At 35.2% G+C, this 27,287-nt stretch overlaps 1 protein-coding gene and 1 long non-coding RNA gene across 4 annotated transcripts in view; one reads left to right on the forward strand and one right to left on the reverse strand.

Annotated features, from left to right (window-relative positions):
• Positions 1 to 961: 961 nt before the first annotated feature.
• Positions 962 to 27,287, forward strand: part of RGS17 (regulator of G protein signaling 17) — a 182,068-nt gene continuing 155,742 nt past the window's right edge. For 2 of the 3 annotated variants that reach the window (XM_074309483.1, XM_074309484.1), the window contains exon 1: positions 962 to 1,066. The gene's annotated coding sequence lies outside the window, so the exon portion shown is untranslated. Of the gene's footprint in view, positions 1,071 to 27,287 lie in introns of all 3 variants that reach the window. The other variant, XM_074309485.1, reaches the window with a different exon arrangement.
• Positions 4,013 to 5,365, reverse strand: LOC141565839 (uncharacterized). The gene is made up of 3 exons (XR_012489166.1): positions 5,286 to 5,365; positions 4,485 to 4,582; positions 4,013 to 4,092 (listed from the first exon to the last, which is right to left on the reverse strand). It is a non-coding gene; the product is annotated as an uncharacterized LOC141565839 (long non-coding RNA).

Here is a 27,287-nt window from a genome sequence, read left to right on the forward strand (position 1 = left end):
AGATTGAGCCCTTTTGTAAGGAAGCATTTAACAAGAATGGTTGACTACCTACTTGTCCCAATAGGGTACACCAGGCCTTAGGCATCAGCACTTTTCTTAAATGGTGGAAGCTTTACCCCAAAACATCGTCTTGTAAAAGAATCTGTTTTCTTTTAAACAGAATTATCTAGTCATTATGAGCCACATTGGACCAGTATGCTGAAACAGGCCACGTGCACTAGAATACAGCTGATGCATATTCAGCAATCTGAAACAATTATTGGGAAAGATTGTCACCCTTTCTTAGTAAGTAAATAAAGCAGAAGGGCTTTAAAAAAAAAAAAAAAAGCCAAGTTGTGTTGATGGCTGCACAAAACTGGACGCTTGCTGAACTTTGCACCTTTTCTTGAACCTCTCTGAGGGAAAGCTTTCTATGGGAAACACTGCTGGAGTTTTGTTTATTCGGCTTTTTTTCTTGAAAGAAAATGATGTTATTTTAACACGCGGAGGAGGGGATGGGGGAAAAGGAAAAAAAAAAAAAAAACAAAAAAAAAAACCCAGAACATTTCTTGTAGCTGCTTAGGAACTCAAGAGTCTCCTGAGCAAGTCTTAAGAACAGAAGGCAGGGTTGATCTCTTAAAGCCACCAGGACTCCTCGCTCTTACAGAACGCTCTCTCCGGAGTGCTCGGCTCCAGGTCCCTATCTCGCCCCCGGGTTACTCCCACCCCGGACCCTCCACACAGTGGGCGCAGACCCAAACGCCAGCGAGCAAGCTTGGGAACCCTCTCGGGGAGAGGGGTGGGGCCGTGACTCACGCGCCGCCGCGCTCCCGGACTAAGAAGCGGCAACTCCAGCTGTGCTTGGTCGGGGACGGCTCTGGTAGGGCGCATGCGCTCTGTTTGCCTTCTCCTCCTCCCCCTCCCCTTTGCCCCCTCCCGTCTATCCCTCTGTCTATCTCTCTCCCTCTCTCCCTGCCGGCTGGGTGCTGAAGTTGGGCGGATGGCAGCCAACCTGCTCCGCTAGAGGACCAAGCAGCCCAGTCTTTCCCCCCGGACCTTTCGGTGCTGTGCCCACACCTCCAGGCGGGTGGGTAAGACATTTCCTTTAAAGCCGAACGTTGCTAAGTAAATGGCATCAAAATGTCTGCTTTATACCGATGGATGGAATTAAAAAAAAAAAAAAAAAAAAAAAAAAAGAGGGGGGAGAAAAAGAGGGGGCGGAGAGTACAATTGCAAATACACCGGTGGGGCGGGGGAGCCTGCTTGGTGCTGGGGTCCCCACCGCTACTCCTACTTCTAAAGGAGGGCAGAGGGGTGAACCGAGGCTCTGTCTTGGGAAGTTGATCTTAAAATGTTGCTGCCATTTCTGGCTCTGCCCGTCCCCTTTCCAGCTGGTATGCGGAGATGGGGTGGGTATCCTGGTTTTTCAGGGAACCCCTCAGTTGTGTCCCCGCTGCTCTGTGAAGCGATGCTGCTGCTGTTACTGCTTATGTGAGGGCTAAGCCGACGGCAGCAGCAGCAGGCAAGGTTGCTATCACCAGGAATGGGGCAAAGGGGGTTCGGGGGTGGAAGGAGATGAAAGGGAGAAATTTTATACTGATTTTTATTCCTTCAGAGAAACAAGAGTGGAATTAGAAATGCAAGCAGACAAATAAGCTGAATATGTTTGTGTGTTTTCTTGATCTTAACCTTAAAGGGAAAAAAAAAGCAAAAAACAGTGATTCCGTGGAAAAGGTGTTTAAGAAAAGGGGGGTTTGTACAAACGGAAGCCTTATTGCAGTGGTGAAATATGAGGGGTTTTGGGGTGATTCTTTCTCTTGTTCTTCTCTTTAATAAAAGAAAAGGGAGTTCATATGTATATGGCATGGAATAAATTTTATAGAGAACGGCTGCAACGAGGGGGGTGAGGGCGAGGAACGCCCACTAAACCTATAGCCGCTGCTCGGGTGGGTGTCTTGGAGGCATCCTTGTTGTATATCATGGTGATTCTTTTTATTAATGATGGAAATCATAATTTAATAGCTATCTCCTCTCAACCTTTTCTCTTCTCCCTCCCTCTTCATTTGCTGCGGCAGTAGCAGGGTGCAGGGACTTGGCCGCTTTCTCCTTCTCCCTACCTCCCTGTGTCTGAAAAATGTCGGAGGACTTGAGGATGGAGGAGGGACAGGCACTGTCCAAGGGAAGCCGCAGATGGTTAGATTGCTTTTCACAAGCGGGAGCACTCTAACAGCACATCTCCCACAACCAGCAATAACTTAGAAAGAGACCTAAGCTCACAGAAAGGGTAGGGAAACCCTGGGCAAATTTGTACCCACAGTGACTGGACCCCACCCAAAATCCCTCCCCTTCACTACAATCTAGAGGCCAAGACTTCTGGCTCATTTGGGAGAACCTTAGAACCTTCCAAGGAAAGCTGAACCTTGCTCCTCACAGAGTTTTCTTATTCTTCGAATCCTTCAAAATACCACTTATTTCCTAAAGATCCCCCAATAAGATTTGTCTCCAGAACTTTGCAGTTCCCCCAATCCAGCTAGGGTGGTGATAGTGGCATGTATATTTCTCTTGATTTCTTCCTCTTGGGACCTATACCACAAGTAATAAAAAAAGAAATCCTGTGGTTTGGTGACAACATAGAGCTAACCATTTCTGAGACTGGAGGTTTTTTGCATTTGAGACATTCACAGGATGCCTGGGTTTTGTTTTTTGGTTTTTGTTTTTCAATTTTTAGACCATAGATTTGCATTTGCAAATGCTTATTTGTGGGGAATTGAGAAATAGTTATTTTGAGTTTTTATAATATAACATTTTGTTCATCTGGACTTTTCAAAATACTGTATTAAATGCCACCTGTTAAGTGTATTTGAAGCATCCGAGAAGCCTTATTAGGTAAATCATTTTATTTCAAAAACATTTATGATAGATGAAATGCAAGTAATCATGATACCAAAATTCAGTAATATGTACATATACATGTGTATATGTGTGTATATATATACATATATATATATATATATATCCTGTTCTTTTGAAGTACTATAACTTAAAATCATTTGGATGAATGAAAAGTTTTGTCTACTCTTTAGTTACTAGAATCAAAAATTATCATCTATGTGCATGACACTGAAAGTGTATTTATGAAAAATGTGCTTAGGGAAAATCACATTCCCTCCTTTTTAGAACTTTTGGGTTTTTTTGGTATGAACTGTTTCTTAAAGGAAGTATGTCCTCTTGACTCTTACACCTAATCTCAGAGAGTCTAGTGTTTATGAATTCATAATCTGGAAGATTAAACTCTTCTTTGCCCATAGAACAAATATTATATGGGCATGAGCTATGCCAATTCCCACCTTGTTTTAATCCCTCATTTGTATACCAGTATTTATTACTATGAGAAATAGACTATGACATGAGAAAATGAATTTGGAAGCCCTCTCCAATTTCAAGACCAATTTGCTTTGAGTTCTCTTAATAATGCCTATTTTAAGTCATTCCCCACTAGGTAATAAAACATACTTTTTTAGGTTCTTGGTACTAAAGGCAGGTTCTTGGTACAAAAGGACAGGCTTCCATCTCATTATCAAAAGAATAAAGCATTTCTTAAGCATTCTATGTCTACAAAGCAGTATGTTAAGGGCTAGGAACCAAAATAGAAAATTAAGAGTCTCTGCTCTCAAAAAGCTCACACTAATGGGGAATACATATGGAAAGTTTCAGTTGCAGTCAAGTGGAAAGATCCCATGATCCCTATGGATACAGCAGCAAAGCTGTCAATGCTTCTTTGATGTCACTTTTACTGATAAAATCATATCAATTTCTGATGTTAAAAACTATTTGAAAGTGCCAAGAATTTTTGTGACAAGAACTCTTTCTTGGTCTTCAATAACTGTTACTGTAGCACCTGCAGAAGCAGGCTGCATCTCCACAGGGGTTGTATGACTGAGGGCACTGGGTTGGAAACATTACTCTTCACTGGGTCCCTGGGTTGTCTTCATTAGGGTCAGAGGAGAAATGGTGGTCAAGGTGATTGGTGTCAGTGCTTTCAGTTGTCTGACACATATTGCTTCCTTTATCTCCTGAGAGTGCCTTGCTGCTTCAGGTAGGCTGGCTTGTCTCCTATGGGGGTGGTAAAGGGTTGGGTTGGCTGGCCTTTTCCTATAGAAGTTGTTTCCAGTCTTATGAGTGGGGGATGGGTAGATGTGGCTAGGTTTAAAACAAGACTTGTGGTCTGGGAACTGCTGCCACCCCATATGTTCCTGTGTCTATCTGCTTTGATGACATTTGACCAGCAATTATTGCTGGCGGTAATGAGGAAGACAACCCCACTCCCCACAATGATTTCTCTTCTCAGTCATTAATACTTTTAGAACATTGCTTTTAGAACAATTTAAAAGTGGACCCTCTTTTCTTTTTTTTTTTTTTTCCCTTTTTACTAAAGCCTGAGGGATTAAGACCAGAGGTGGGGGAAGTTGAAGAAGGGAAGAAATCCATTATACAATCCTACTCACTTGAGTGCATTAAAATAAGCAAAGTGGCCATAAGTTGTCCAAATCCTAAATGTCCACATCCCAACTTGCCTCTTGATCAAAGTTGAGGTTCAATTTGTCTGAAAGAAAAGAAAATTAGAACCATATCTATAGAGAACTATTTACGCTTTGGAAGCTCATTCCCTGGAGCACATGGGACCTCTTAGAAGAGAAGATGACAGCATGACTAGGAGGAGGAAGGAAGTGGAAAAGTGTACAAGAGATAAAAGCAGAAAACTCAGAGGCAGAGACAAGATGCTGGATTAAAGTCAGGGATTTGCCTAAATCTTCCCCCAAAAGCCTCCAAAAACCTATGAATAGTGACTAACAAAATCCTTGAGCATCAGAAGCCCAAAGGGACAGAGTAAAACAATTTTTCACTTCAAGACAATTTAGGAGGTCATCAGGAAAGGTCTGTTGCATCAGGTGAGAGAGAAGCATAGTTCAGTGCAGACTGGATCTCAACAAACATAGAGCAAACCTGTGATGATTGAATTAATAACAATAGTGGTTTCTCAGCCCACAGACAAAAAGGGGATAAAACAACTGATTGGAAGGAGATTATAAGGGTTTCTTTGCTGTTAGAAGCAAGACTGTTATATTGCCTATATTTAGATTTGGAACGAAATTCTGAGGTTTGGTTCTAGTACAAGGAAGAGTACTAGCATAGAACAGCTTGAGGCCACAAAGGAGCAGGAATTCTGATTACAATTCCAGGGTTGAAAAGAGTAATATGCACACTTCTCCTTAGATCATATCACCTTTGAAGATTCAAAAACTTACAGATCCCCAGAATAATTTCTAAAAAAGCTACACAAAAAAATCTGATGCTTGGGACAGTGCCCCCTCCACTTGGGAAGCAGAGCCCTACATTAGCATAGAGTTAAAAGTCAAGAAATAGCAGGAAATGAGCAAACAATAGAAAAAGAAATTCTGACCATTGAAAGTTACTATGGTGACAAAGATCAAAACACACACTCAAAAAAAGATAAAGTCAAAGGTCCTACATTCAAAACCTTCAAGAAAAATTATTAATTGATCTCATGGAAGAGCTCAAAAAGGATTTTGAACTTCAAGATAGGTAGAGAAAAAATTGAGAATCATGAAAAGGTGTCAATATCTTGATAAAGGAGACACAAAAAAAGATTGAAGAAAATAACACCTTAAAAAACTAGAATAAGCCAAATGGTAAAAAGAGGTACAAAGAACCGCTGAAAAGAAGAATATCTTGAAAAGCAGAATTGGCCAAATGGAAAATGATAATATAAAAATTCATTGAAGAGAAGAAGTCTTTAACAAGTAGAAGTGACAAAATGGAAAAGGAAGTACAAAAACTCACTAAATAAGATAATTCCTTATAAGTTAGAACTGGGAAAGTAGCAGCTAATGACCTTATGAGACATCAAGAAACAATCAACAAAATCAGAAGCATGAAGAAATAGAAGAAAATGTGACTTATCTCATTGGAAAAACAACTGACCTGGAAATAGATCAGTAGAGATAATTTAAGAATTATTGGATTACCTGAAAAAAAAAAAAAAACCTAAATATCTTCTTTCAAGAAATTATCAAAGAAAACTATCCCAATATTCTAGAACCAAAAGATAAAGTAGAATTTTAAAGAATCTATCAGGAGGTTATCCTCCTAAAAGAGATCCTAAAATGAAAATCCCCAGGAATATTGTAACCAAATCCTATAACTATCAAGTGAACACAAGTCAAGCTAACACAAGTTTCAGCAGTTTCTATGTTCAAGGATCGGACAACTTAGAATATGATATTCTGGAGGGCAAAGGAGCTAAGATTACAATCAAGAATCCCCTACCTAGAAAAACTGAATATAATCTTTCAGGAGGGAAAATGGATATTTAATGAAAAAGAGGACTTTCAAGCATTCTTCATAAGAATCCTTCTCCTCTTCTAACTTATCCTGGTATGAAGATGACTCTTGATTTTCTAAGACCACAGGCAGGAAATGGAACAAAAGCTCTGTTAAGTTTTACCATGCTTTGGTTATGAGCCAAAGAATGATTTTTTGTTGTTGCCTAGACATCAGTGTAGCAAAGTATTCTGAGATTCACTATCAAAAATGGCTGGCTAGTAGTGTATGAACTTTGTTTTTACTTTAATAGTAGACTGTCTTATAAGACACAAGGAGAATACAATCTGCGTTGTTGAAGGGAGTGTCCACTTTGAATAAAACCATAGATTCTTAAAGTATTAAAATATAAGACACTATGTAAATATAATTCCTTAAAAGAACTCTTTACATTATTAGTTTTTTCTAGGTCTATGAAATATATCTCCTTAATAATTTGGTAAAGCATTTAATCTCATAAAAAGGAAAAGGAAATATAAATCACAATTCTAAAATTTTAAATCACAACAAAGATAGGATTGGTCAGTTTACCACTGCTACAATTATTATAGAAAACAATTTGGAATTATGCTTTAAAAAAAGTTATTAAAATGTTCTTTCCCTTGACTAAGGCATTCTACTTCTAGGCTTATACTGTAAGAAGGGCGTGATTTAAAAACAAAACAAAAACAAAAAAACAACTCGCATGTCTGCTGCAGCTATTTTTAGAATAGCAAACAACTGGAAACAGTGAAATTCATTGATGAATAATTAAATACCAGAGCATTAATATAATGGAATATTACTGTGTTGTAATGAACAATAAATATGATGGGAACACTTCTAAAATGATAAAAATCAAAGTAGAATCAGGAAAATAACATATACAAGAGGTGAAAAAAACCAGCAACAACAAATAAATTGAAACTGAATGCAATAATTAATTACTATTACTAATCATAATATCATTTTTATAGTGTGTACTATGTGATAGATACTGTACCGAATACTTTGCAGTTATCATATTTGGTCATCACAACAATATCCACCAGGAGGTAAGTGCTATTATTATCCTCATTTTACATATGCAGAAATTGGGATGAATAGGGTTTATAGGGGAATAGGAGAAAATGCCTTCAAAGGATGATTCTTTGAAGAAGGGGGAATATGGATTTGGGATACTGCTTATCATGATGGATTTCATTGATTGATGTGCTGCTTAGTTCTGCTGAACAGTGTGTGTGTGTGTGTGTGTGTGTGTGTGTGTGTGTGTGTGTGTGTGTGTGTGTGTCTTCTTTCTTGTTTGCTATAAGGAATCGTTCTCCAAGAAGGGGTAAGAGGAGATTTATGTGGGGAAATGATGTAAAAAAAAAAATATTGTCAATAAAAAGAGAAAAAAAAAGCAAAGGAATTTTTCTATCATTTCTACAGAGAATCCTTTTTTCCCACCAGTTTACATCTACTTACAGTACCAGTAAGGGCATCAGTTTAAGTGTGCATGCAGAGACTATCAAAAATGCAATAAATGAACTTAATGTTATATGACATTAAAAGCACTGCACTCTAACTGCTTACTATGATAAGTACATATAAATGCATCCTTCAGTTTAAAAAATTCATATCTCCAGGGTTGTCTCATTATCCTGGACTATATGAAATATTACAAATTTCTAATAGAGAAAAACACAAACTTTTATCACAGAAGCAGCAAGATCATTCTACATGTCATATTGACTAAGAAAAAAAATCATTCAATACTTTTAAAAGCCAAAGAAAATCATTTTGCCAAATTAATAAATATCATGAAAGTCTTTTAATATTCTAAACCATTTTTGCTTCATAGGAAATACATGCTTTCATTAAGTTTACATCAATTTTAAGTACTAAGGACTTTTTTTAAAAATCTAATTCTACATGAATTCTATCTATATTGATCAAGAAAGAATTCTGGACGTTTTTTGAGGACACTTTAAAATTTAAACAAACAAATGTAGACAAGCAAAAGAAAGCGCTTTGTGACACAGAACACAGAGCTAACTCACTCTAGCTGAGCCAAGACACTGGCTCAGTTGGTACAGAACAGAATAAATAACACTAAAGTTTAGAGACTAAATTAGTATTAAAGCTGCCATGACTTCTTAAACTGATTGCTATTATACCTGGTTTTCCTAATTTGTGAGGGCCTTTAGAGGAAATCCAAAATCATTAAGTATTTGATTTTTATTATTTCCCCTTTTGGACTTTTAGATATGAAACTACATTGATGAAGTCTAAATTTAAGAGTTGCCAGACTTGTCTCTAACCAGGGGTTGTGGTAAAGTAGTTCTAAGCCTCATAAGAGTTATAGAAAAAGGATTAGTAGTTATGAATAATGAGTCATAAGATTTTCTGTCCATAAATGTGAATCTTTTATTTGAATGAATTTATAATTTATAGTTATAAAAGCATATCAAGTTGGAATTTTAAAAAAATTCTTTAAGTCTGAAAAATATCAGGAAAAAACAGATCAGATTTTCAACCTACTCATTACCAGGAAACCTACATATATTCTAAATTGCTAAGGTTACCTATAGTTTAAATGACTACTTCTGTACTCCTAATTAACATACCTCTCCAAAAAATGTCAGGAATTTAGTAGATTTTCACCAAAGGCTAAAATGTTTAGAAACAGAATGCAACTATAAAGTGTGATCATTTTCGAAAGTTATTTGAAAGGCAACTAGATGGCGCAGTGGATAGAATATTGGCCCTGAATTCAGGACCTGCATACAAATTTGGACTCATATACTTAAAACTTCCTAGCTGTGTAATCTTGGGCAAGTCACTTAACCCCAATTTCAAGCCAAAGGAAAAAAAAGTTATTTGAAGAAAAATAAAATTTAAATGATTATCCAGTGAGTTTTAAACATATCTAATATAGTAAAATCTCATTAATTCCAAATCTACTTACCCAGAATTAATAATAGTTTGGAGATCTTTGGCTAAAGTTTACTACCTATGAGGAAAAAAAAATTGCTAAACATAACATTATTAAAAAAAAAAAAAAAAAAAAAAAAAAAAGATTTCGAGGGAAATAAATAGTTTAATTACCTGGGGGAAAAATTTAAATACCCATTATAGAAATAAATTAGGGTGCTAATTTAAACTCATTTTCATTTATCCAAGCAGGGTCTTGAAGAATATAAAATTTATAATATTTTGCTAACTACATTTGATTTACCATCTCATATATGCATAAAAAGAATAAAACTAGTCATTCAGAAAGGCTTTTTCCTAATTAGTTTGAGATCTTACTACAAATTTCATTCTTGTTGACAATTTATTCTTCAAGATTGAGTTACATAATGACTGGAGACCCATAATTTTTTAAAGGTAGATTTTGGCTTCTAACCCAAATTATAAAATTGTAGAAGTACTTACATTAAATGAAATTCTAAAAATCTGAATTATTTATATTTTGTATTTGAGAATATATCAGCTCATCTGATTTGCTTCAAATTGAATATAGTTCTCCATAGAGATGTTTACTTTTATATACTTGGTAATAGGCCTCTCAAAATCCTATTCTGATTGTTTACTGGAAAAGACTTGGCCAGGGTCACAGACTAGGAAGTGTTAAGTGTCTAAAAACAGATTTGAACTCAGGTTCTCCTGACTTCAGGGCGGGAGCTCTATCTACTTCACCACCTAGCTGCCCCTCTATCCATGTTTTCTGTTTCTTTGTAGGTTATTCTTTTGTTCTCTGCTGTATACTTTATTTTTTTCTCCCTTTCATTCTTCCTCTTTTCCCAAAGCAAGCAAGCTAATTATGGGATATTTATACGTATATACATACATATATAACTATATATATACATACATACATATATATATGTATATGTACATATACACCCACATTCCATACATATATCTACATACACACATATACACAATATACATTTACATATACCCATACATAGACATGCATTTAAAACAAGATTAATATGGGTAACATATAGAGTACATTTCTCTCTTAATTGAATCTTTCAGTTTGACTTTGTCTAAGATCAACGATTACTACTTCTACTTTTTTTTTCCTAATAAATTCTACTCCTAGTCATTGTTATTGTGTCTGTATATATCTCTCATTTCTGTCCTTCCTAACTCTTCTACTTCAATTCTGCTCCTTAACTTGCCTTTATATGACTTATTCTTTATCTTCTCCCTAATACTTTTTCCCTTCTTTTTAGAAACCCCATCCTATCTTTCTGTTAGGTTAAGGCTTATTAAATGTTTTAAGAAAAGAGAGACAATTAAAAATCCAAGGAACATAATTAAATCTACTTAAATAGCCTGGAAAGATCTTTCCTACTCTGCCCAGGCTGAGTTGACAAAATTCTCTGACTTCAGATATTTCCATTGATATTGCCTTCAGTTTATACTAAATAAGTCATATATATATACAGTTTTTTACTTGTCTCCCCCATTAGAATGTAACCCTCCTGAGGGTTGGGACCATATTTTTGTCTCTCTATTCCCAACATATCCTAGCACATGGTAAGTGCTTAATAAATGTTGACTGACCAATGATTGGTGCTGCTCTACTTTCACTGGATCCTCTCTTCTCTATTATGTGGTCCAGGATGACATAAATTTCCTCTACTAAGTTTACCTCCTCCATGCTACTGGCAGTATGAGATTCTATACTGAAATGTTCTGCCTATTCTAAATAGGCATTCCCTGACCAGCCTTAATTCCAGGGCTCTCCAACTTCCAGACAGAAGTAACCAAACTATTTTAAGCCAATGATCAATAGTCATCTTTAAGAGGACTTTATTCCTCTTTCATCCATCTCCTCTCACCCTCAAGGTATTAAACTTTTTTTTTTTTTTCTTTTCTTTTTTTTTTTTCAGACTTTAGCCAAGAGAAGGGAGGGGAGGAAATGGGACCAAGAAAGAAAAGGAGAAAAAGAATGAAATATAATTGAAAGAGGGGAGAAAAGAGAAAAAAGGGAAGGAAGAGAATGTGAGAGAAAAATCAAGAGAGTGAAAAAAGGAAAGAACGACAGATGAGAAAAAGAGAGAGAAAAAGACAAGTCAAAAAGGCAGAGAAGAGATAGAAACCTAAACTAATATAATCTTATGCTGCTTTGAGAGGCATAATATCTAATGTTAAGAAGGTAAGAGATCCACTGTGGTCTGCCATAATTAGACTACATTTGAAGAATCACATTCAGTATTGGACTTCTTTTAGAAAGGCAACATGGTAAAGCAGAAAGAAAAATTAATTTAGAACCAGGGGACCTGGATTTGAAAGCTGGCTTTGCCACTTAATACTTATGTTACCTTGGGCAAGGCATCTACTTCTCTGACCCTCAGCTCCACACCTGTAAAATGAAGATAGGGCTAGCTAGCCTCTAAGATCTTTTCAAACTTTATTTCTGTAACCCTATGAAGAATATCATTCTGTGCAAAATATGGAAGAAGGCGATGCTGAAAAGCATAAAGATCATGTATGAAAGTTGAAGAGTCTGTAGATTTTTCACTTAGGAGAAGATTGTCAGACAGGAGAGATGTTTTTAAAGTTTTGAAGGGATTTTCATGAGAGCAGCATTAAATGTGCTTATTATCCCTAGGGATGAGAAGTTACAAAGAAAAAAAAATTACATTTGATATAAGGAAAAACAATGATAATTAGAACAATCCATTAGTAGAACAGAATGGGATGCTTTGGGGAAGTAATGATTGCTGCACAGCAATCAACAGAATGACCAAATGACCATTCTTTTTTAGCATTCCTATAGAGGGGATTCTTGGGAAGGCATGGTTTGAACAAGACCAGGAATTCGTAATTTTTAGTCTGTGAACTTATTTAATATTTTGATAACTATATTTCAATAAAAATAATTACTTTCCTTTGTAATTCTTTGTATTGTGTTTTATACTTTTAAAAAACATTTGGAGAAAGGATCTTAAGGCTTTACCAGACTGCCAAAGCAGCCCATGACAAGCAAAAAAGTGAAGAACCCCTAGACTACATGGAATTGGAGGTCCCATTCAACTCTGAGATTCTATGATTGAATCATAGCTCAGGTTATTCCCCTGAAGGGGTGTGCTTTCAAAACTCCAAGAGTTCATATAAAACTTTGCTCATACAATATCAAAAATAGTGTGTCCTTCCTCTCCCCCAAAAAAATTAAGTCAGTGTTTTGTGTGTCACAGGATTTCATGGGAAAAATTGTTGTTCAGTCTGAACCATGTGAATGAACAGGAACAAAACAAAAGAAAACATGATGAAAACTTGGATTGCATTATAGTAGAACTATAAAATCTATACTAAAGAGTGATAGCCCCTTTGGCCTAAATACCAGACAGAACATGTCTGCAGTTTTATGTCCAGCTCTATGTTTCTGAAGGATATGGACAAAGTAGATCATATCCAAAAGAAGGTAAAGCAATGTCATGTATGGAATAATTGAAATCACTAGAGGATATCAGCTGAGAGAAAATATTTTACATGCTAAAGGAAAATTAATATGACATAAGGGAATAGTCTTCAAATATTTGAAGGAATTTGCAAAAGAAAATAAGATATTTATTCCCTGTTGCTCTGGAAGACATATTATGTATGTTTAAAAACACAAAACAAAAGAAAACTCTTAATATATCAGGTTGAATTATAGCAATAGTAATTGTGTTGAGTCAATAAGTATGTTAAGATCACATCTGAAGTACCCTGTACAATTGTGATTACCACTTTTTAAAAGGGACATAGATGAATGGTATGTGGTCAGAGGAAAGGATTGTCTAGAAATTATTATTTGATGAGTGATTGAAGGAAGTTGTTTGTAAATTAAGATAAGTAGAAGTCAAGAGGCAATTCAGTGTAATAAAGACATTTCAGTCTTGGAGTCAGGAAAATGAGAAATTCAGGTCCCACCCTGTCATGCATTTCTCTTACTGAGCTGCTAGCATCTTCCCCTCAAAGAACACCTTCCATCTGCTCGGTTTGTATGTTCTTAAGTATTTGTATCTTGTCTCCCCCATTAGTATTAAGCTCCTTGACAGTTTTTATCTTTCTCCATATCTATAGCACTTCAAACAGTGCCTATCTATCTAATTTGACTTGAATCACAGTGCCCCAGGCAACTACCTTAAGTTTATAAATTGCAGAAAAGTTGCTGATTACATTCATAGAGGCAGTTCTGTGGAATCATAGATCTGGTTAAATAGGCAAAAATTATAAAAAAGCAGATTCTTGCTCTTCAGTGATGAAAAGGACTACCACATAAACTATTAAATTCCTTATTATGTATGTTTAAAAACACAAAACAAAACTCTTAATATATCGAGTTGAATTATAGCAGTAGTAATTGTGTTGAGTCAATAAGTATGTTAAGATCACATCTGAAGTACCCTGTACAATTGTGATTACCACTTTTTAAAAGGGACATAGATGAATGGTATGTGGTCAGAGGAAAGAAACAAGGATGTGTCTAGAAATTATTATTTGATGAGTGATTGAAGGAAGTTGTTTGTAAAGCTATAGAAAAGATGACTTAGAACTGTTTTCTAGAATTGTGTGATTGTCATATATGAATCTATTCTATATAACAAAGTCAGAACTAGGATCAGTAGGTAGAATTCAATAAAACTTTGGGGGAATTACCCAAATAAAGAACCTTTTAATGATTATAGCTGCCAATAAGTGAATGGCTTGCCTCTCCAAGTAGTAAGCTCCATGTTCCTGGAAATCTTTAAGCAGATATTGGATATCTGCCAGGGATATTGTGGAGGGGATTGCTAATTTGATGGGGGAGGATTCATTAGTTAGACCCTTTCATCTCCAATATTCTATGATTATAGTAATAAACTACTATGCAAAAGTGCTATACAGTACTAGTATCTTACAAACTGGACCAAAACCAAGAGTCCCTGTAAGATGTCTGCCCTACTATAATCAGTCTGTTACAATCCAAAAAGGCAATTGGCATGGGGAGAAGACCAGACAGGAAACTAGTAATTTAAAAGAAGAAAAAGAAAGACCTAAAGTCCACACATACACAAAATTGGTTGATGAACCCTGGGTATTATTACTAAGTTGGACAAAGCAAGTGAGCCTATCTTTTTCCCAATAGTATTGACTTCCCTCAAACTATGATTTTTCTTTTTTTCCTTCAAGTTTCTCTCACTTGAAGTTCACTTTAAACTAATTTTACCAGTATAAAATCATTGGCAGAGCTGAGGGAACAGAGAAGCTCTGTGATTTGCCTCAGGCCCTGTATCATCTAAGGATCTTCCCGCTCTCTGAAGTGTGAACCATAAAGCTGTATCTGTCTGCCTTAAACAGGGTTCTTCACCTTTTGTGTATCATGGACATTTTTGGCAATCTGGTGAAACGTATGGGCCTCTTCTTATCAGAGAATGTTTGTTGTCTGCCTTCATGATGGAAGAAAATGGCAAATTTCAATGAAAGGTTAATTAAAATGAAGATGTATTTTCTTCAGTGTAAAGTCACCTACCTCCTAAAATTTTGGACTCCCAAATCTGTAGACCCCCAGATTAAGAATCTCTGGCGTCAAGATTTATAAATAAGCCATTCCTTTAAGAAACAGTTAAAATTTCTAGTGAGATAAATATCACAAACCCTTTTCCCACACACTATTCATCATATGTGTGTATGTATATACATATATGTGTAGGTGTATGAAGTGCTGAAACAGATACTCCTTTCTGCTTTTTAAAATGTAAGTATTATCCTAAGTGTGGAGGAGGAAAGGCTTTATACACAGAGACACCTGTAAGTTCAGCCCAAGGTGATTTATAAAATCAGAAGCTCATTTACCCTGTGCCCAGAAAATCGGGATGAATTTATAAGATCTATGACAGTTCAAATTCTTCCTTTGGAGTACCTAACAGTCAGCTTCTAGCTCTATATAGCAGTGGGGTAGTAGTGTCTTTTGAACAAATTAAGTCTACGGTCATTCTAAAGCTGTATTTTAGTTTATAACTACAGTGCTTCCTTGTACCTCTTGCCTTTATTAGAGCTATCACAATGATTCTAGATCTAGATGAACATAAAGGAATTGTATATTTATTTGTTACTTTTGCTAAACTATCCTGTGTTAAGAGGAGAGGGGGGAAAGAACTAAAGTCAATCTACCAAAGAGATAAAGAGAGGAAACCAAAGTTCTAAGTACAAATTGGATAATTGTCCTACTTAACAAAAGGTTGACTGTGCCAAAATCTAGAAATAGCATCCAGTAGCTATGCCTTATCCTAGCTTTGCATCTATCATACTAAATAACTCAATTTGCTGCACATAGTAAGCATTTAATCATTAAATAGATGTTTTACATAAACATTTGAAAAAAATTGAATCTGTCTTCATCTTTTCATCTCTAGGAAGGGGAAAAGCTTGCCTCAGACTTCAATAGAACAAAAAGTATACCTAAATAATTACTTTTCTTTTATAATTTTTAAATTGAAATGAATTAGAATCCTAATATTGGAAGTACACATTGAAATCCAAAAGAAAAAAAATTGGGAACTGATTTTTTTAAGAAGACAAGTAATTGTTCTAGCTTTGCTATTTTAGGAATAAATAATACAAGCTATAAGAAACTTTAACTCAATTTATGGAGCCTATCTACTTCTTTACACAAGCTTCAAATTCAGTTTTTGAAGAAATTTCAATCTAGAGTTTGTTGATTAATCTTAATAAAAATGTGGAATTTCCCCAATATAATTATAATATGTCCCAAAAGTTTTAGTGCAGGCTTAAACCATTGAAACAAACGCGTATTCAAATTATAATATCTGTAAGCTCATAATGTTTAAAACTTCACTAGAACTTTTGGGATACCCTATATTTATTTATGTTCATTGCTATTGAAAACCACAAAAAATATCCTTAAGCTATGTTAGGGAAGGTTCTCTTGAGCCTTATTTTTTAAAGAGTATTTATAGTAATGAGGAGTTAGCTGAATAATCTTAGCCAAATTTTCAATAAGAAAACATAAAGGAAATAAATAGCCAAATGAAACATAGAAGTCAAGTACATGTGATGAGTAAAGCACTAAGAATAGAGACTGAACCTGTGTTTTTATTGGCATAGAGAACTCTCAGATGAGAAAAACTGTCTGTGCTTGTTGGTGCCCTTCTTTCCCATCTTAAAGCGTTGTCTAGAGTACCAGTCGCCTAGGTGTTAAACTTAAATAGAAATGAGGGTCACTAATTTTATATAGAGAGTCACTGGGGGCCACATATTTACTTAGTTTTAACATGTAATGTTATCTATGTTTTATTGTGTGTGGGCTTTTGGTTAAAAAAGGATAATTGTTCTTTAATCCAGAAATTATAGGGGGCAGCTAGGTGGGGCAGTGGATATAGCACCAGTCTTGAATTCAGGAGGACCCGAGTTCAAATCTGATCCCAGACACTTAACACTTCCTAGCTGTGTGACCCTAGGCAAGTCACTTAACCCCAGCCTTAAAAAAAAAAAAAAAAAATCAGAAATTATATCAGCTATCATTAGCACCATATAGTACAGTTTGAAGCTCTTGTATTTTAAGTACTGATCACACAGTTATAGCAAGGGGTGTGGAATCATGATACCACAAGGGGATGTAATTATGGTATGTGGCTGTTTCTTTTAAAATATTGAAGAATTTAGTTACCACAAGAAAAATCTGGTCCAACTTTGTCCTGAAGGCAGTACTAAACATAAGTTCTTATTTAGGATCATATTTATGACCAATTTTGCCTAAAATTCCTTTTGCCAATAAAATCATAGGTCTGAAAACCTCCCTCAAAATGGATTTATACCTCAATGGATTCATTTTCATTTCTTATCGTATCTGCTTCTTGCTACTGTGAAATCTAATTTTGGCCACTGAATATGCAATATTTGAGCTAGTAATGCCTTAAGAGTTGTCATTTCTTTTTAGGGAAAAAATACTAATAATAGCATTGATATATCACTGAAATGTTTATAAAATATTTTATAAAATATCTTTCCAAATGGGAATTTTTGTTTAAAACTTATGGCTTTTTGTAGGATATCCTAAAATCCTGCAAGGTGTGCGACAGACACAGAGAGAGATAGACACACAGAACCAGTGCAGACAGACAAAGACAGATACACACACACACACACACACACACACACACACACACACAAGAAGAGAATGGAAGGGCTACATTTCTATGCAGTAGTAACTTAATGACAGAAACATCTGGTCAGACATCCGATTTATTCTTCTTGAAATCTGGCTATTCTATTTGTGCTGAGTATGTTTCAAAATGAGTGTGGATCTATGACAAAAGTCAAGCGTAATGGATGGTAAGCCAGGCTTAAAGTTAAGTAAACATTCCTTTCTCTTTGCCTCTTGGAATTCCTGTTTTTTACTTTAAGACTTAGAAGTCTTTTTATGTGAAGCCTTTCCTGATGTTAGTGCCTACACTTTCTAAAGTACCTTCTTAAATACATACTATGAATTCTCTATTTTCTTGTATATGAATAGAATATCTTTCCCCCCTACCACTTAGAATGTAAACTGCTTAAGGGCAAGAACTTTTAATGCTTGTTGATCAACCCATCCAGTCAATTAGGACAGTCAGTTATAGAGTGACATTAAGTAAATAACCTTTTAGTGTCTCAGCCAACTCTCCAAGATAATAAATTGTAGATATTTTGCCTAAAATTCCTTTTGCCAATAAAATCATAGGTCTGAAAACCTCCCTCAAAATGGATTTATACCTCAATGGATTCATTTTCATTTCTTATCGTATCTGCTTCTTGCTACTGTGAAATCTAATTTTGGCCACTGAATATGCAATATTTGAGCTAGTAATGCCTTAAGAGTTGTCATTTCTTTTTAGGGAAAAAATACTAATAATAGCATTGATATATCACTGAAATGTTTATAAAATATTTTAAATGCATTATCTCATTTGTTCTTCACACCAACTTTTTGTATATTTATTCTCTTTTTACAGATGAGGCAACTGAAACTGAGAAAGGTTTAGGGACTTATAAAACTACTAAGTTTCTGAGATGAGATTGGAACTGAAGTCTTCTTAATTCTCTACCTGGAACTCTATCCATTGTATGACCTAGCTGCCTAAGAAAGAATAAATAACAAGGAAAGATATATTAGGGATTTGTGGACTAGGAAAGATGTAAAACCCAAAATAAGGACTGAACTAAAAAGCCAATGCAGTATGGGAAAAGCCCAAGTGAGGATTAAGATTGGGCACAATAATGTATCAACCCCATTAGTCAAGGTTTCCTAATTCCCCCAAACTCTTTTTAAAGAGTGAATCCTTGTGCTCAAACATGTTCATTTTATTCTTGTGTCCTTTATCTTCCTCTTCAAAATAGCTTTAAAGTTGTTACATATTATTTAAAAATTGTTCTAAGTACTGATTACACATTTAAGATACAGTTAGCTATAGAAAGAATCATGATACTGCAAGGAGATATAACTATGGTATATGGTTGTATCTTTAGTTACATCAAGAAAAATCTGGTCAGGATCATAATATAAAATCTTAAGTATTTAAAACTCTTTACAGCCTGCCCTGCCCTTTTCTATTTCTCCAGCTTTATTATCCATTATTCCCTTTCTCATATTCCACAAGTTAATCAAAGTGGTCTTATTTAGTGTTTCTTATACTTGTCTGTTAATCTCTTATTATATCTTGCCTATGTGCTTGGAATTCTCTTCTATTTCTCTGTTACCTTTTAGAATAAGCCCAAACAATAATGTTCTATATGAATCTTTTTCCTGATGTCCTGATTAGTCCTTCCACTTGCTAGTATCTTCCCACCTTTACCCTCCAGTAACAATATCTTTCTCCTTTCATATAGTTGATCAATGCTTATATATGCACAAACTCTTTTCCCTTGGGAGGTTAAGCTCCTTGAGGTCAGGAAATGTTTCATCTTTGCTTTCGCATTCCACTATGATGCCTAATGGCATATGGCATTTAATAATTGTGTGTTGAATGATTGTCTGAAAAATTAAGTATAAAAATGCTCAAAATCTAATATCCCTTTTGCTATACTGTACAAGAAAGGCAGTAATCATCAGAATGGCAAATGTACTACTAATTCAATTAGTTGAACATTTTGCTGTTTAAAGAAAAGAAACTTCCCTGCTGTCATTTGTTTAAAATTATTACAAAAGTAGGTTTAAAACTGTCAGTCAAAACAGGTGCTACCTCTATGCCATTGGGGTTTAATTGATTTCCACTCTCTCCATCTTATAAAAATATGTTTTTTATTTAAAAAAAATGAAAACTGTGAGGATAAACATTAATCACTTTCCAAAATTCAGTGGGAAAATTGGGACCTTTGAAATGCAAACAAAAGTAATAGTAACATTTTCTAATACTTTTTTTTTTTTTTTTTTTTTTTATTAGGCCTTTATTTCTGATGACTTGTTGCATTTGTGATGCATAGGAATATTCTGTGCTACAGAATGGGGAATGTAGGAGGCTAGTGAAAAAAAGATGTCACTTAAAGAAGTTCATTAAGTGACTGAAAATATCTCAAAACTGCTAATATTTATTTCATTGTAAGATTTTTAAATTTTCTACTTGGCACAGTGTAATTTAGCCATTAGTCTTTTCCATGGGGGTCAAAAGTTGGAGACAAGTATTAACTGTTTCCAAAAGAGTGACATATGGAAGAAGTAACCCCCACATTGTAGAATCTCCAAACAATGCTAAAATTGTATTGATTCTGGTATTATTAAAATAATGATATGAGCTGATATTAAAGTTATTTCAAACCAAATGAGAAAATTCAAAAGTAAAAAAAAAAAAGGCTCATTCAACTATATGTTTTGAGGGTGTTCTTTTATGGGGGAGTTGTATTTTATTTCCTCTAAAACAAGCACTAAATATATTATATTTATAATATATGTAACTTCAGTAAGACTTTTAAAACACTATAAACATATTTTAATAATAATGAGGTCTTTTCTGGTTTGCTACTTTTTACTGTTGATTAGAATAACTTAAGTTTTAGTTATTTATCCACTATTCTAAAAATAGTAGCTTTTTTTTAAGCTGCAAAGAATCATTCTATTTGATGAATGACAACTTTTTCATGAAGAATTTTTTTTTTGCCATAGAAATGCTCTTGTTAGTGTCAAATTTTAAATTTGAAGGAAAGATTATATACCACTGGCATTCATATCTTTAGGTTGAATGGATTAAATTAAACAATTTACTTTTCATGTTTCATTTTGTATATGTTTACTTTCTTAAAAGCTTTGTATCAATGGAAATGTCTTCAAAAGTTGTCAGAAGCTTCTGCAACAGATGTAAGATAAAATGATGTCTGTTTGCATGACATAAGACACTGTTCATTTGAAGACTGGCTGTGCTAGTAAAGAGAACAATAGACTTAAAGTGTCTTAGGGAAATAATTAAGAAGACCAGTTTTATTACTATTATATTAATATAAAATGCCTTAATATAAAAACCTGTTAATAGTTTCACAGTCTTCTGTTCTTTGTATGCTAAAGTTCCCATATTGAAATTTTAATTAAAAATAAAATATAATAAATCAATGAATTATTCAAGGTGTTAGAGATAATAGATATTTTCAGCAAAGATTTTACTCCCACTAAATTCTCTACTACTAAGCCTGTTTTTTGGGAGTTCTGTGTTCAATTACCTTGTTTTAAAAAGAAATAGCCTTTTACAATCATTCTTCAATTTGCCTTTCCATTTTTTTTTATTTGAGAGACAATCACGGTTAAATGACTTACCCAGGATCACACAGTAGTATGTGTCATATGTATGAGACCATTTGAACTTAGGTCCTCCTGATTCCAGAATAGATGCTTTATTTACTGGGCCACCTAGCTACTTCTTCACCTGCTCTTCCAAATCAATTTACATTGTTCCTCTTAAGACACTTTACATCCCAAATCAACCTACTTGATATCTATTAACAATATTGCATCTGCCCTATTTATGGTTTTACACAAGAAATCCCCTGGAATGCTTGGACTATTATCCCTCCTTAGTGCCACCTCTTCAGATTCCTAGCTTCCTAGCTTTCAAGGTGGTTAATGCTGTTTTTCCACCCAAAAAAATTCCTTTGGATTTGTGTTGTATATATTCATATGTGTATATGGATAATAGCATCTATCTCTTAGTGGGGAGATTATGAGGATGCAATAAGAGAATTATAAAGAGCTTAGCACAGTGCCTGGCACATAGTAATTTATATATGTTAGCTATTATAATGTGCCTTTTGTTTTTCCTTGCCTCCCAGAATATAAGTTTCTTGAGAGAAAGACTTTTTTTTGTCTTTGTGCCCTCCAAACTTTTAATAAATACAAAATGTAATGGATTGTTCAGAATATGCCTAGAGAAGGTTCAAGAACTATATTGTTTTAAACACTGATTAAAAGAATTGGAGATGTATATTCTAGGAAGCAGGGAGAATGTTTGTGAGAGTGGGAAATAACATAAATAACATAAAACATAAAATAACATAAAGTATATTTAGATGTTTGAAGGAACCTTCATAAGGCTATGACATTAGACATTCTATGTATTCCCAGATGGTGGACCTAGGATCAATGAGTAGGACTTAGTGGAAGACAGACTTTACTAACAATTGGAACTTTATAAAACTGGAGTGAGGGGCAGAGCCAAGATTGTGGAATAAAAGATAGAAACTTGCCTAACCTCTTCCCCAAACTGCTCCAAATTCCTTTAAATGACTCTAAACAAATTTTAGAGTGTCAGAACACCCAAAAAGATGGAACAGAATATGGAACAGAATATTTTCCAGCTGAAGGCAACTTAGAATCTCAGCAGAAAAGATCTGTGACACCAGGGTGGGAATCTAGCATGCAATTATGGTGCAGGCCATACCAGCACAACCCTGGACCCAGCCCCAGCCCTGGCCCTGGTCCCTCCCTCCAGTCTGACCTCTGAATCACTGATAATACTGGTGGCTTCCAGACTTCTTAGCCCAAAGACACCAAAGAGAACTTGGAAACTCAGAAGAAAAAGTCTGTGCAACTAGGGCGATGGGAGGTGTCAGGGATCCCAGAGCATGAACCTAGCATGCAATCCCAGCACAGGCTGCACAGTCCCCAGCCCCAGCCCAAGCCTGGACCCCATAGTCAGCAAGGTGGGACTTCTGAATCAGCAGCAGTGCTGAAGGTTTCTAGTCCTCTCAACCTAGAGATATCAGGGAGGACTCAGAAGGTCAGCTAAGAGGGTTTGTGACAGCTTGGTGTGAGTCTGGTATGCAGCCCCATGCCAGCCATGCTCAGGCCATGCTAGCATAGCCCCAGCCCCAACTCCAGAGGTATTGTTTTAACACATTAGATCTTACACTACAGGGACAGGGGCACTCCTAACAGCTTTTGGGAAGCTTGCTTGTGGTTAGATTCCTAGAAGAATCTCTGAAAACAATTTCATAAAACCCCTATAGCTTGGGACAGGGCACCCTCCACCCTGGAAACAGAGCTCTACTTTAACAAAGAATAAGCTAGGAAAATGAGCAGACAACAAAAAAAGTTTCTGACTACTGAAAGGTATTTTGGTGACAAGGAAGATCAAAATGCTCATTCAAAAGATGATGAAAAAGTCAAAGCTCCTATATCCAAAGCCTCCAAGAAAAATAAAGATTTGGGTTAATGCCATGGAAGAGCTCAAAAGGGCTCTTTTTGAAAATCAAGTAAGAGAAATAGAGGAAAAATTAGGAAAAGAATTGAGAATGGTGCAAAAGGAAATGCAAAAAGTTAATGAAGATAAGAATGCCTTAATAAGCAAAATTGGCCAATTGGGAGGAGGTACAAAAATTCACTGAAGAAAATAATTCCTTAAAAAATATAATTGAGCAAATAGAAGCTAATGACTTTATGAGAAATCAAGATATAATAAAGCAAAAAAAAAAAAAAAGTGAAATATCTCATTGGAAAATAGATCCAGGAGAGATCCTTTAAAAAAGTATTGGTCTGAGAGAATTCTGGGAAGATGGCAGAATAGGTTGGTAAATTTCAAGTTCTCCTGATTTCCCCCACAAATAAAACAAATTTGTGCTCAGGCTAAAAACAGACTATGAAATACTAAGAAGATTTGGGGCAGAATAGGGGTCCTTCTGATGAAACCCTACAATATCTGAAGAAAGATCCTGGTCTGGGATTAACCTGTCTGAAGTGCAAATACCTCAAGTGTAGCTAGAAACATCAAGTGCAGATCTCTGGGACTAGTAGGTTGCAGCTGGATTCTCAGCAAGAACTATAGAGACTTTCACCTTCCCAAACATCAAGTCGGGGGTTGATTCTAGGAAGACATAGTGAACTTTAACTGATTGGGAATGCTAGGCCAGGCTGTGCTGCTGAGACAGGCCCTGGGTAAGAAGCAACCAATACCTGGTGAATGCAGAAACAGCAGGACAGGGGCACTGCTGGCTGTGGGCATTTGCAAGAAGGTGGAGTTCTTGGTTTGGGATTCTTGGTCATAGTGAAGAGCTAAAGGGAAGCATGAGGATATTCTATTTCTTCAAATAAAATAAATTTGGAAAAAAATAAAGAAAATATTGTTCTACCTTCATTATCTCAAAAAAAAAAAAGAGCCTGATCATCATATTTCAAGAAATTATCAAGAAAAATTTCCTTGATATTCTAGAACCAAAGAGTAAATTGAAAAGAGAAATTTAAAGAATCCATCAATCACCTCTTGAAAGAGATCCCTACCCAGCAAAACCGAGTATGTTCCTTCAGAAGAAAAGGTGGTCATTCAATAAAATAGAGGATTTTCAAGCATTTGTGATGAAAGGACCAAAGTTGAATGGAAATTTTGATTTTCAAATCCATGACTCAAAAGAAGCATGAGGAAGTGATTGGGAAAATGACATCATAAGGGACTTAATAAGGATTCTCTGTTTACATTGCTACATGGAAGGATGATACTGTAAACTCATTAGAATGTTTTTATTATTATGGCAGTTAGAATGAGTATATATAGGCAGATGGCACAAATTTGAGTTGAATATAAAGGGATAATATTCTTTTTTAAAAATGATGAAATTAAAGGATGAAAGAGGAATATACTGGGAAAAAGGAAGAAGTGGAATGGTGTTAATTATCTTCCATTAAAAAAAGATGCACGAAAAAGCTTTTACAGTGGAGGTGAAGAGGGAAAGAAGAGGGTGAGTGAGTGAACTTTATTCTCATCAGAATTATATCAAAAATAAAATAATATACATATTCAGTGGGGGTATAGAAAGAAATATATCTAACCCTGCCAAAAATAATAATAAGAGAAGAATCGGATATGGGAATGAGGGGCCTCAGGGTGATAAAAGAGAAAGCATATTGGGGGAGCAAGTCATCAGTAGCAAAACACTTTTAAGCAGGGATCGGGTTAAAGGAGGGTGAGAACAAATGGGGGGATAGCAACAGTATGTGTAAAAACAATTTTTGAAGCAATTTTCTCTGATAAGGCCTCACTTCTAGAGACACAGAGGTAAGTTATAATGTTCTGTTGTCTCCAGAAACTGCCGATCACTCTCTGGAAGGAGATCTGCTGTCTCAACTGCCGCCAACTCTGACGTAGAGTAGAGACTCTTCTTCTCCTTTGCTCAATGTTGCTTCTTTTATCCTCCCAGAAATTGGTGTGGAATAACTCAGGGGCTTCTGGGAAAAAATACCTCAACCAATGAACTTGCTCCTCTTAAACATGCAAGCTCCTCCCCAGAAGTTCAAAGGGGTAAAACTGCCCTTAAAGGCCAAAACTAGAGAATTGTTATGTACCGAATTAGCAGTTAGTAAGAACCTAATATCTCATTATCTCATTAACACTTAGAGCCTAACAGTGAGTCAAGTTTATTAAAAAAAAAAAACAAAAAACAGAGACATGCCCCAATTGATAATTGATCAAAATATATGATCTGTGCCCAAAGTGTTATAACTTCATGCATATCCTTTGACCTTATAATACCACTTCTGGGCATGAAAACTAAAAAAGATATGGAAAAAAATAAATGGAGTGAACTGAATTGTTTCATAGTTTGTTCCCCATTACTGTATGTATTTGAACATTATTATTTTTTTTTTCTTTTTAAGCATTATGGTTGCAAAGCTCTTGAATAGGTTATTCCCTAAATTAGGTAGTTCAAAAAAAATCATCTGCTCTAGATTTTATCATAGCTTTACTTAAAATGCTAAAGTCAATTTTCTTGCTTTCATTAACCATGGAAGACTAAGAATTCATTAATTACAATTTTAATAATGCCATACTTTGATTTTAAGAAAACAGAAGCTTTAGAATTAAAGAGGTATTGTTCATTGTAAGATCTAATGATCCAGACAAAAGAATGAGACACTTGAATTAATTTGCTCTTTAAGGCCCCTTCTAACATGAACATTCCTGGGTACTAGCAAGCAATTTACAAGCAAACTTATATATTAAGTTTTGCAAATAGATCCAGACTCCTTTTCAAGGTTATTTGAAACCTTGGAAGACTGAATTAGAAATCAATTGGAAATTGAAAGAATGCACCAATCACCTCTTGAAAGGTGAAAAATGAAAGCTCACAGAATTATTATATCCAAATTCTGGAGAATTCAAATTGATCTCATAGAAACTTATATGATCATATCATTTTTAATTAGAAAGTTATTCTGATTTTATAAAATGACTTATAAATCAAAACTTACATGGAAAAGAACAAAACATACTAACATGAGATGGAGAATGACTGACAGAAAAGATCTAGAGACCATACTCAAAATCAAACTGAAAAGAAAATATTAGGGGGAAAAAATAGCACTGGAGTGCTGCTCCAAGTAAAAGGATTTGGCTGCATAATGAAGGCTACAATTTAAATCCAATTTTCCTATACATATTTCTCTGTGAGATCATTCCTTCCTCTCATCCCTATTGTTTTGAAAATGTGATGGGGAGAGAATCCTCTCTATTATTTTTAATCTTTATTTTTTATGGTTCAATTCCCTCAGACTTTTATGACTTGTGAGTTGCTATACAGCCTCAACTTTAATTGGGAAGACATCTGGACTGTTGTGTTTGATAGAGGGATAATAAAGAAAGGACTATTATATAGGATGATAATAGACAAAGGTAATACATGATCAACTACTCTACTCTTTGATACTGCTTCTACTAACAGCACAAATAATATTAGTATTTTTTTAAAGAATAAAAGTGGTTTCAAAAGAAGTCAGACTGAAAGCAAATAAGATAAAAGCAACTAGAGGGTCTCAATGAGTTCAAGACAACAGACAAGATATCAGAACTATATTGAGAGACTGAAAAAACTGAAAAATGAGATTGCTGAGCCCCCCTATCAGTGATGTTTAGAAAACAGTAAAGAGAATAGGAGAGATGTTGGAGGCAGGAAAATAAGATAATACTGTCCTAGCCTGCTTTAAACAAATAATGCCTCCAACAAACAAAAAAAGCATAGGACTATTGTGTGCCACCCTGGTCAAACCACATCAAGAGTAGTATTCAGTTTTTGATCCCACATTTTACATAGACTCAAGATGACAACTATGTTGATAGTACTGGGACTAAATAAAGATCAGTACAGGGAAGTTGAGGATATCTTACTCAGGTAGAGAAGACTTAGAGGAGACATAACAGCTAGCTAACCTCAAGTATTTGAATTTCTATCTAATGAGAGTAGTAGATCAGTTGTTTTTTGATTCTAGAAGGTAGAAATAGGAGCAATAGGTCAAAGTTTCAAAGAAATCGATTTCAGTTTCCTGACAAGACTTCCCAAGGTAAGACTTCCTAAAACTTACAGCTTTCTAACTGTGTAATGGCTGCCTCACTAAGTATAAAAGTTTTGTTTTTCAAAAGACATTATGGCATAGAAAAGAAAGTACTAAACTTGGAGTCCGAAAGATCTGTTTCAAATTACTAAATGTGTGACCCAGA

Source organism: Sminthopsis crassicaudata, chromosome 4 (assembly GCF_048593235.1).
Source record: "Sminthopsis crassicaudata isolate SCR6 chromosome 4, ASM4859323v1, whole genome shotgun sequence".
In the NCBI taxonomy this organism is placed as follows: Eukaryota; Metazoa; Chordata; class Mammalia; order Dasyuromorphia; family Dasyuridae; genus Sminthopsis; species Sminthopsis crassicaudata.